The sequence below is a fragment of the Cervus canadensis genome, chromosome 4 (genome assembly GCF_019320065.1).
Source record: "Cervus canadensis isolate Bull #8, Minnesota chromosome 4, ASM1932006v1, whole genome shotgun sequence".
Classification (NCBI taxonomy): Eukaryota; Metazoa; Chordata; class Mammalia; order Artiodactyla; family Cervidae; genus Cervus; species Cervus canadensis.
In genome coordinates, this window is record NC_057389.1 from 47,068,904 (window position 1) to 47,080,473 (window position 11,570).

Consider the following 11,570-nt stretch of genomic DNA (forward strand, 5'->3'; position numbering starts at 1 on the left):
GAGTCTATTGTCTTATCACTGTAGAATTACATTAGAAATCAGTATCAAAAGATATTTGAAAATAACCCACACATATTTTCAAGTGCAAAACATGATATTTACCAAGAAAGATCTTTGACTTAGCCATTGAAAGCCTCAATAAAGTTAGACTGAAAAATACACAGAGGGTGATTGCAGGGAAGAAAGCATTTAAGTGAGAAATTAATATCAAAATGAGAAATTAATATTAAGATACTTTAAACAAAATCCCGTGTATTTAGAAATTAAATGTCCATTTTTAAGTGATGGGTATATCTAAGAGGTCATAACAAGGAAAATTAGAAAATATTTGTAATAGAGTAAAAATAAAAAGAGAATTTGTCAGTTTGTTGCATGCAACTGAAGCTGCTCAGTGCAGTTAAATACAATGTGGAGTCTTGAGTGAGGTATGAAAACAAATAATGGACACTGGCATAAAATTTTGTGAAATTTGAAAAAAAATGGTACTTTCTAATTAATCATTCTGTATCACTTGTTAATGTCCTGGTGTTTTTTTTTTTACAACATAATATTTCTGTATATTCTCAAATTGGATTAGAATTTTCAAGCCTCATTCAAATTTATTTGTGTTACTAAGATAATAAATTTTCTAGACTTTTAGCAGTAATACTAGATGCCAAAATGCATGGAACTATATCAAAGTTTTGAGTGCATATAAATTAGAAATCTAACATTCTAGTCACACTACATCAAACAAGTAGAATCAAAATGTCATAAATTTTTATAATTAGGCAAAAATTCAAAAATTTTCTAAATATAAACACTATACATTCTATATATATGTATATAAATGCTTTTCTACTACACTTAATAAAGGCTCAAGAAAGAACAACAAAAATAGACAAATTGGAAAACAACCTAAATGAAATGGGAGTCCTGAATATGAAATAGAAAAAGTGAAATGAACTAGTTAAAAGAGTTCATATAGTCCAGTTGTTTTTAAACATGGCTGCTCATGAGAAACACTTCTAAAGCTTCGGGAAAAAATAGTATTACCTGGGCATTTGTATTTTCCAAAATATTCCAAGATAATTCTGTAATGCATCTGAATTTTAAGAAGTGATTACAAGTTTTTCTATAAGTGAGTACAGCTTCTTCTTTACCCATTTGTCTGTCAAAAGATAATTAGGTTGCTTCAATGTCTTGGCTATTGTAAAGAGTGAAGTAGTGAACCCTGGGATGCATGTGTCTTTTCAAATAATGATTTTCTCTGGATACATGCCCTGGAATGGGATTGCTGTACCATATGGTAGTTTTATATATGGGTTTTTTTTTTTTTTTGAGGAATCTTCATATTCTTCTCCATCATGGTTGTACATATTTACATTCCCACCAATAGTGTAGGAGAGTTCCCTTTTCTCCGCACCCTCTCCAGCATTTACTGTCTTGAGATTTTTAGATGATGACCATTCTTACCTGTGTGACATGGTGTCTCGTTATTGTTCTAGTTTACATTTCGCTAATAATTAGTGATGCTGAGCATCTTTCATTGTGCTTTTGGCCACTTTTATGTCTTTTTAGGAGAAATGTCTGTTCAGATTCTTGGACCATATTTGAATAGTTTTGTTGGCATCCCTTACATATTCTGGATTTTAAACCCGTAGCAGGCCTATGGTTTGCAAACAGTTTCTGCCTTTCTCTAGGTTGTCCTTTCACTCTCCTGATCATGTCCTGTGATGCACGGAAGTTTTTAATTCTTTTGAGGACCAGTGTATCTAATTTTCTATGCCTTTGGAGTCATGTCTTAGGACCCATAACCCAAGCCAATGTCACGGAGATGTGTGTCTATGTTTTCATCTGTGATTTTCAGCTTAATTTTAGGGTTTGTTTCTGGGCTCCAAGTCTATTCCATGGTTTGTATGGGAATGCAGTAACACACTTCTGGAAGATAATTTTGGCTCTTCAGTGTCCCTTGGAATTTCATATGAATATTAGAATTTATTCCCAATTTGAGAAACAACAGAAAAAAAAGAAACTCTGAGCTAAACAGGGATCAAATTAAATCTGTATTTGTTCCGGAGAGTATTGCTATTTTGGACACTGTTAAGTGTTCTAATCTTCAGACATGGACTGTATTCCATTTATTTAGGTCCTCTTTAGTTTAAGCAATGCTTTAAAGTTTTCAGGGTAGAAGTCTTTTGCCTCCTTGTTTGGAATCTGAAATACTTTTTATTATTTTTAAACTTTTATGGGAGTATAGTTGATTAACAATGTTGTTATCAGTTTGAGGTGTACAGCACCTGAAGTGAATACGTGAATAAGCATTGATAAATAAACCAGTTATACATATATCCGCTTTGTTTAAATTCTTTTCTCATGTAGGCTAATACAGAAAACTGAGTAGAGTTCCCTGTGCTATATGGTAGGACCTTATTAATATATATACGGTAGTCCATATACGTTGATCCCAATCTCCTAATTGATTCCTCCTTGCCACCCTCTCACTTTCCCCTTTATAGCCATAGGTTTGTTTTTTATATAAATGCCTCTCTATCTCTTTTGCAAATAAGTTCATTTGTATCATCTTTTTAGATTCTGCATGTAAGAGATATCAAATGATAGTTTTCTTTTCTATCTGACTTAATGTTCCTTTGTATAAAAAATTCTAGGTCCATCCATGTTGCTGCAAATGGTAGTATCTAATTTACTTATTTTTTTGTTTTTAGTTTTAAACTTTTTATATTATACTGGAGTATAGCCGATTAACAATGTGATAGTTTCAGGTGGACAGCAAAGGGACTTAGCCATACATAATATACGTGTATCCATCCTCTCCCAAACTCCCTTCCTTTCCAGCTTGCCACATAACATTGAGCAGAATTCCCTGTACTATACATTAGGACTTTGCTGGTTATCCATTTTAAATATAGCAGTGTGTACATGCCCATCCCAAACTCCCTAATTATCCCTTTTCTCTGTCCTTCTCCCCTAAGCAGCCATAAGTTTGTTCCATAAGTCTGTGAGTCTGCTTCTGTGTTGTAACTAAATTCGCTTGTATCCTTTCTTTTTAGATTCTGCATACCAGGGATGTCATACAATATTTCTCCTTCTCAGTGGGACTTCCGTCATTCAGTATGAAAATCTCTAGGTCCACCCATGTTGTTGCAAATGGCATTATTACATTCTATTTAATGGTTGAGTAATATTCCATTGCCTAGATGTACCACTTTTTCTTTATCCATTCCTCTGTCAATGGACATTTAGATGGCTTTAATGTTGGCTATTGTAAACAATGCTGCAGTGAACCCTTCAATGAAAGTATATTTTTTCAAATACTGACTTTTCCCCCCAGATGTATGCTTAGTAGAAGGATTGCTGAATTATACGGTAATTCTACATAGAGCTTTTTAAGGAACCTCCATAGTGTTCTCCATAAATGGCGTACCCATTTACACTCCCTGCAGCAGTGTAGGGGGCTCCACTTTCTCTGCATCCTTTCTAGCAGTTATTGTTTGCAGATTTTTTGATGATGGCCATTCTGACCCTTGTGTGGTAGTATCTCACTGTAGTTTTAATCTCCATTTTTCTAATAATTAGTGGTGTTCAGCATTTTTTCATGTTCATTTGACCACTTGTATGTCTCCTTTGAGACATGTCTGTTTGGGTTTTTGGTCCATTTTTGAATTATATTGTTTTTAGTGTCTTTTACATATTCTGCAGAGTAAATCCATAGCAGGTTTATGGTTTGCAAACATTTTTGGTCCTTCTCTAGGTTGTCTTTTCACCATCGTGAGAATGTCCTGTGATGCATGGAAAATTTTCATCTTTTCCTTGAAGGCCACTGTATCTGTTTGTTGTTGTTGTTGTATCCTGTGCCTCTGGTCTGACATTTAAGGCACCATCACCAAATCCAAGTTCATGGCAATGTTTTAGAGTTTTCAGGGTAGAAGACTTTCACCTCCTTGATGAACTCTGAAATATTTTATGTTATGTTTAAATTTTTATTTAGTTGTTGTTAGAGTATAGTTGTTGTTCAATGTTGTTATCAGCTTCAGACATATAGCTAGGTGAATCAATTAGACATACATCTGTATCTACTCTGTTTTAGATTCTTTTCACAAAGGGGTCAAAGCAGAATACTGAAAAGAGTTCCCTGTGCTGTATAATAGGTCCTTATTAGTTATCCATTACATACAGAGTAGTGTGTATATGTTCCCCCATCTCCTAATTTATCCTTCCCAGTACCACACACTTTCCACTCTGGGAACTATACATTTGTTTTCTTTATCTCTGACTCTAATTCTTTTTGTAAATAAGTTCATCTGTACCAACTTTTTAGATTTTGCATATAAGCAATATCATATGATATCTGTCATTTTTTGTCTGACTTAGATCTCTGGCTATGAGAATCTCTAGAGCCATCCACATAGCTGCAAATGGTAGTTTTTCCACTCATTTTTCTGGCTGAGTATTACCCCATTGTAGGTATGTACCACTGTTTTCTTTTTTTAAAAAGTTTTTTATTTTTAAATTGTGAAAGTATGATAACACATTTATAAAAAACCTGGAAAATGCAGAACAAGTTTATATACAGTTCAACTGTTTATTACAATTATCTTTTGCTGCTGCTGCTAAGTCGCTTCAGTCGTGTCTGACTCTGTGTGACCCCATAGACGGCAGCCCACCAGGCTCCGCCGTCCCTGGGATTCTCCAGGCAAGAACACTGGAGTGGATTGCCATTTCCTTCTCCAATGCATGAAAGTGAAAAGTGAAAGTGAAGTCGCTCAGTTGTGTCCAACTCTTTGCGACCCCCATGGACTGCAGACTACTAGGCTCTTCCGTCCATGGGATTTTCCAGGCAAGAGTACTGGAGTGGGTTGCCATTGCCTTCTCTGACAATTATCTTTTAAGTAAATTAATATTTTTATTTGGAGTCTCAAGTCAATCTCCCCAAAATTAATACAATGAATATACAGAGAAGTAGAAGGATAGAATAGACCTGAAAAATGCTATACACCAATTCAACATAACTAAGATTTATACAATTTTCAAACAACAGTATAATAAAAATTCTACTCAAGTTCCCATAGACTGTAAACTACAAGACACTGGATCATATCCAGGGACATACCACAAGGTGCAAAAATGTCATGGTCTTAAAGGTATTGAAATCATAGAGTATGTTCTCTTATCACTGTAGAATTATGTTGGAAATGAATATCAAAAGATATTTGAAAGTAACCCACACATTTTCATACAAAACATAACATTTATCAAGAGAGATCTTTGACTTAGCCATCCAAAGCCTCGGTAAAGTTAGAGTGAGTAAAACAGAGGGTGATGGCAGAGAAGAAATCATTAAAATGAGAAATTAGTATCAAAATGAGAATTAATATTAAAGATACTTTAGACAAAATCTCATGTATTTAGAAATTAAATGTCCACTCTTGAATAATGACTGTATCTAAGAAGCCATAACAAGGAAAATTAGAAAATATTTGTAATAGAATAAAAATGAAAAGAGAATTTATCAGAATTTGTTCATCCGGCTGAAGGTGCAGCTAAATACAATGTGGAATCTTGATAAGGATTAAAACATATAATGGACACTGGCATAAAACTTTGTAATATTTGAACAAAATCTGTACTTTAGTTAATAATACTGTATCACTTATTTCCTATTTTTTTAACATTCTATATCTCTATATTCTAAAAATTGGATTAGAAGTTTCAAGTCTCATTCAAATTTTTTTAAATCACTAATTTTTAGCACTAATACTAGCAAAATACATGGAATTATATAAAAGTTCTGAGTGAATAGAAATTAAAATCTAGCATTCTAGTCATGCTGAGTCAAACAAGTATAATCAAAATGTCATAAGTTTTTTTAGCTAGGCAAAAATTCATGAATTTTTAAAAATATATATCCATTTTATTATACATACTGTATATATATTCATATACAAACGCTTTAGTGCTACACTTGATAAATGCTTGAGAAAGAGCAACAACACAAAAAGAGACAGAGAAGTTGGGAAACATAAAGTAAATGAAATGGGAGCACGGAATATGAAATAGAAAAGGTGAAACAAACTAGATAAAGGTAAACGACCAGCATATAGTCCAGTCGTTTTTCAACAAGTCTGCAGTTACAAACACATCTGAAGCCTTGGAGAAAAACGGCTCTACCTGAGCATTTGTATTTTTCAAAATATTCCAAGAGAATTCTGTTCTGTGTCTTGACTTAAAAGTGATTTCAAGATCCTTTTGTAGTTCATGAGCATGATGACTGGGTGTTCACGCTGCTGCGTGATATGTGCCTCCCTCCAAACCTTGTTATGACATCGGCACATTACCTGTCTGACGTGAAAAAAAAAAAAGTGATTTCAAGTTTTTCTGTTGAGTATCGCTTCTTCCCTACTTGTCTGTCGATACTTAGGTGGCTTCCGTGTTTGGCTATTGTGAACAGTGTTGCAGGGAACCGTGGGGTGCACGCATCTTTTCAAATAATGGTTTTCTCTGAATATCCACACTTGAGTGGAATTACTGGCTCATATGGTAGTTCTGTATACAGTTTTTTAAGGAACCTCAATATTCTTCTCTATCATGGTTGTACCCATTTACATTCCCACCAGTAGTGTAGGAGAGTTCCCTTTTCTCCACACACTATCCTGCATTTATTGTTTGTAGATTTTTTGATGATGATCATTCTGACTTGTGATGTGATATCCCACTGAAGTTCTAAGTTCTAGTTCTCTGATAATTAGTGGTGCTGACCATCTTTTCATGTGCTGTTGGCCATTTGTATGCCTTCTTAGGAGAAACGTCTGTTCAGGTTTTTGGACCACCTTTGAATTGTGTTGTTGGGATCCTTTATATACTCTGAATCTTAAACCAATAGCAGGCCTATGGTTTGTAAACATTTCTGCCATTCTCTCAGTTGTCCTCTCACTCTTGTGTGAACATCCTTTGACACATGAAGTTTTTAATTTTTTGAGGAGCAGTGTATCTAATTTTCATTGTTTTCTATGCCTTTGGTGTTATACTTTCAGACCCACAACCCAAGCAAAGTTTAAGAGAATTCAGCACCACCAAACCAGTTCAATTCAGTTCAGTCGCTCAGTCATGTCCAACTCTGCGATGCCATAGACTGCAGCACGCCAGGCTTCCCTGTCCATCACCAACTTCCAGAGCTTACTCAAACTCATATCCGTCGAGTTGGTGATGTCATCCAACCATCTCATCCTCTGTCGTTCCGTTTCCCTCCCGCCTTCAATCTTCCACAGCATCAGCATCTTTTCCAATGAGTCACTTCTTCGCATCAGGTGGCCAAAGTACTAGAGCTACAGCATCAGTCCTTCCAATGTATGTTCAGGACTGATTTCCTTTAGAATTGACTGATTTGATCTCCTGGCAGTTCAAGGGACTCTCAAGAGTCTTCTCCAACATCACAGTTCAAAAGCATCAATTCTTCAGTGCTCAGCTTTCTTTATGGTCTAACTCTCACATCCATACATGACTACTGGAAAAAACTATAGCTTTGACTAAACAGACCTTTGTGGACAAAGTAATGTCTCTTTTTTATTTTTTTTCCCTTTTTTTTTCTTTATTTTTGTTAGCTGGAGGCTAATTACTTTACAATATTGTAGTGGTTTTTGCCATACATTGACATGAATCAGCCATGGATTTACATGTGTTCCCCATCCTGAAACTCCCTCCCACCTCCCTCCCCATCCCATCCCTCTGGGTCTTCCCAGTGCACCAGCCCTGAGCACTTGTCTCATGCATCCAACCTGGGCTGGTGGTCTGTTTCACCCTTGATAGTATACTTGCTTCAGTGCTATTCTCTCAGAACATCCCACCCTCGCCTTCTCCCACTGAGTCCCAAAATCTGTTCTTTACATCTGTGTCTCTTTTCTGTTTTGCATATTGGGTTATCATTACCATCTCTTAAAAGTCCATATATATGCATTAGTATAGTGTATTGGTCTTTATCTTTCTGGCTTACTTCACTTTGTATAATGGGCTCCAGTTTCATCCATCTCATTAGAACTGATTCAATGAATTCTTTTTTAATGGCTGAGTAATATTCCATTGTGTATATGTACCACAGCTTCCTTATCCATTCGTCTGCTGATGGGCACTAGGTTGCTTCCATGTCCTGGCTATTATAAACAGTGCTTGATGAACATTGGGGTGCACGTGTCTCTTTCAGATCTGGTTTCCTCAGTGTGTATGCCCAGAAGTGGGATTGCTGGGTCATATGGCAGTTCTATTTCCAGTTTTTTAAGGAATCTCCACACTGTTCTCCATAGTGGCTGTACTAGTTTGCATTCCCACCAACAGTGTAAGAGGGTTCCCTTTTCTCCACACCCTCTCCAGCATTTATTGCTTGTAGACTTTTGGATAGCAGCCATCCTGACTGGCGTGTAATGGTACCTCATTGTGGTTTTGATTTGCATTTCTCTGATAATGAGTGATGTTGAGCATCTTTTCATGTGTTTGTTAGCCATCTGTATGTCTTCTTTGGAGAAATGTCTGTTTAGTTCTTTGGCCCATTTTTTGATTGGGTCATTTATTTTTCTGGAATTGAGCTACAGGAGTTGCTTGTATATTTTTGAGATTAATCTTTGTCTGTTGCTTCATTTGCTATTATTTTTCTCCCATATCTGAGGGCTGTCTTTTCACCTTGCTTATAGTTTCCTTTGTTGTGCAAAAGCTTTTAATTTTAATTAGGTCCCATTTGTTTATTTTTGCTTTTATTTCCAATATTCTGGGAGGTGGGTCATAGAGGATCCTGCTGTGATTTATGTCGGAGAGTGTTTTGCCTATGGTTTCCTCTAGGAGTTTAATAGTTTCTGGTCTTACGTTTAGATCTTTAATTATTTGAGTTTATTTTTGTATATGGTGTTAGAAGGTGTTTTCAGTTTCAATTTATCTCCAAGTGTTGACCAGTTTTCCCAAAGTCACCACTTGTAAAGAGGTTGTCTTTTTTCCATTGTATATCCTTGCCCTCCTTTGTCAAAGATAAGGTGTCCATAGGTTTGTGGATTTATCTCTGGGCTTTCAATGCTGTTCCATTGATCTATATTTCTGTCTTTGTGCCAGTACCATACTGTCTTGATGACTGTGGCTTTGTAGTAGAGCCTGAAGTCAGGCAGGTTGATTCCTCCAATTCCATTCTTCTTTCTCAAGATTGCTTTGGCTATTCGAGGTTTTTTGTATTTCCATACAAATTGTGAAATTATTTGTTCTAGTTCTGTGAAAAATACCGTTGGTAGCTTGATAGGGATTGCATTGAATCTATAGATTGCTTTGGGTGTCTCTTTTTTAATATGCTGTCTATGTTGGTCATAGCTTTTCTTCAAGGAGCAAGTGTCTTTTAATTTCATGGCTGCAGTCACCATCTGCAGTGATTTTGGAGCCCAAAGAAAAAAGTCTGTCACTGTTTCCATTGTTTTCCCATTTGCCATGAAGTGATGGGATCGGATGTCATGATCTTAGTTCTTTGAATGTTGAGTTTTAAGCCAACTTTTTCACTCTCTTTTACTTTCTTCAAGAGGCTCTTAGTTCCTCTTTGCTTTCTGCCAAAAGGGTGGTGTCATCTACATATCTGAGGTTATTGATACTTCTCCCTGCAATCTTGATTCCAGCTTGTGCTTCATGCAGCCCAGCATTTTGCATGATGTACTCTACATATAAGTTAAATAAGCAAAGTGACAATGTACAGCCTTGACATACTCCCTCCCCAATTTGGAACGAGTCTGTTTCAGCAACAGTTTTAACTGTTGCTTCTTGACTTGCATACATATTTCTCAGGAGACAGGTAAGGTAGTCTGGTATTCCCATCTCTTTAAGAATTTTCCACAGCTTGTTGTTCTGCAAGCACTCTATCAGATCTAATCCCTTGAATCTATTTGTCACTCCTACTGGATAATCATAAGGGATTTGATTTAGGTCACATCTGAATGGTCTAGTGGTTTTCCCTACTTTAAGTCTGAATTTTGCAATAAGGAGTTCATGATCTGAGCCATAGTCAGCTTCCGGTCTTGTTTCTGCTAATTGTGTAGAGCTTCTCCATCTTAGGCTGCAAAGAATAAAATCAATCTGATTTTGGTATTGACCATCTGGTGACATCCACATGTAGAGTCATCTCTTGTGTTGGAAGACGGTATTTGCTATGACCACTGCATTCTCTTGGCAAAACTCTATTAGCCCTTGCCTGCTCCTTTGCCCTGCCCTGTTCTATAGCTTAGCTCCAAAATTTAGCCCTTGATTCATCTTGCATTACCTTCTGTGTATGGTATGAGGTCAGGTCCACCCTCAAGATTCTGCTTGTGAGGTCAGGGTTTTGTAGTGTCATTTTTTGAATCTGTTTTTGCCCAGTGACCAGTCTCAGCACTTCTATTAGAAATCAAGTAAAAATTGAAGAGAGGGTTTGTTTCTTGGTTCTCAAGTCTATTACATGGTCTGTATGTCTCTCCCAATGCAGTAACACACATCTGGAAGACTATTTTGGCTCTTTGGCATCCTTGGAATTCCATATGAATATTAGAGCACTTTTCCCAATTCAGAAAAAAATAAACTCTGAGATTGAACAGGAATGAAATGAATATCTATTCTTACTGGATAATATTGTTATCTGAACATTTCTAAGCATTCTAATATTTAAACATGGGTTGTTTTCCAATTATTTAGGTTTTCTTTAAGCAGTGTTTTCGAGTTTTCAGGGTAGAACCATTTCACCTCCTGGATTGAATTCTAAAATATTTTATGTTTAAATTTTTATTGGAGTATAGTTGGTGTTCAGTGTTGTATCAGCTTTAGGCATACAGCAAAGTAAGTCAAATATATTTGTATATCCACTGTCTTTTAGATTCTTTTCACACAGGGGTTAATGCAGAATACTGAATAGAGTTCCCTGTGCTGTAGAGTAGGTCATTATTAGTTGTCTGTTTTATATAGAGGAGTGTGTGTATGTTGATCCCAGTCTCCTAATTTATCCCTTCTGGCCACCCCTCACTTTCCCCTCTGGTAACCATAGGTTTGTTTTCTGTATCTGTGTTTCTATTTCTGTTTTATTTTATTTCTGCACTTATGGCAACATTTTAGATTTTGCATATAAGTGATATCATATTTGTCATTTTCTGTCTGACTTACATTATTGGCTGTGAGAATCTCTATGTCCATCCATGTTTCTGCAAATAACACTATTTTGTTCATTTTTATGACTAATACTCCATTACATATATGTACCGCTTCTTCTACACTCATTTGTCTGCTGATGGACAGTTAGAGTGGTTCCATGTCTTGGCTATTGCAAACAGTGCTGCAGTGAACCCTGGGGTGCATCTTTCTTTTTGAATAACCATTTTCTCTGGGTATACACCCTGGTGTGGGACTGCTGTATCTTATGGTATTAATAGTTCTGTATATTGTTTTTTATGGAACCTGTATTTTCTTCTCCATCATGGTTGTGCCTACCTACATTCCCAGCATTAGTGTAGGAGAGTTTCCTTTCCTCATTACCCTCTCCAACATTTATTCATAGATTTTTTTTTACTTTTATATGCATTTATTTTTTGCTGCAT

The 11,570-nt window shown here is 36.1% G+C and overlaps 1 non-coding gene across 1 annotated transcript; it reads left to right on the top strand.

Annotated features, from left to right (window-relative positions):
- The first annotated feature begins 6,240 nt into the window (after positions 1-6,240).
- On the top strand, positions 6,241-6,345 carry LOC122441155. The gene has a single exon (XR_006269286.1). It is a non-coding gene; the product is annotated as a small nucleolar RNA U13 (small nucleolar RNA).
- The last annotated feature ends 5,225 nt before the right edge of the window (positions 6,346-11,570 follow it).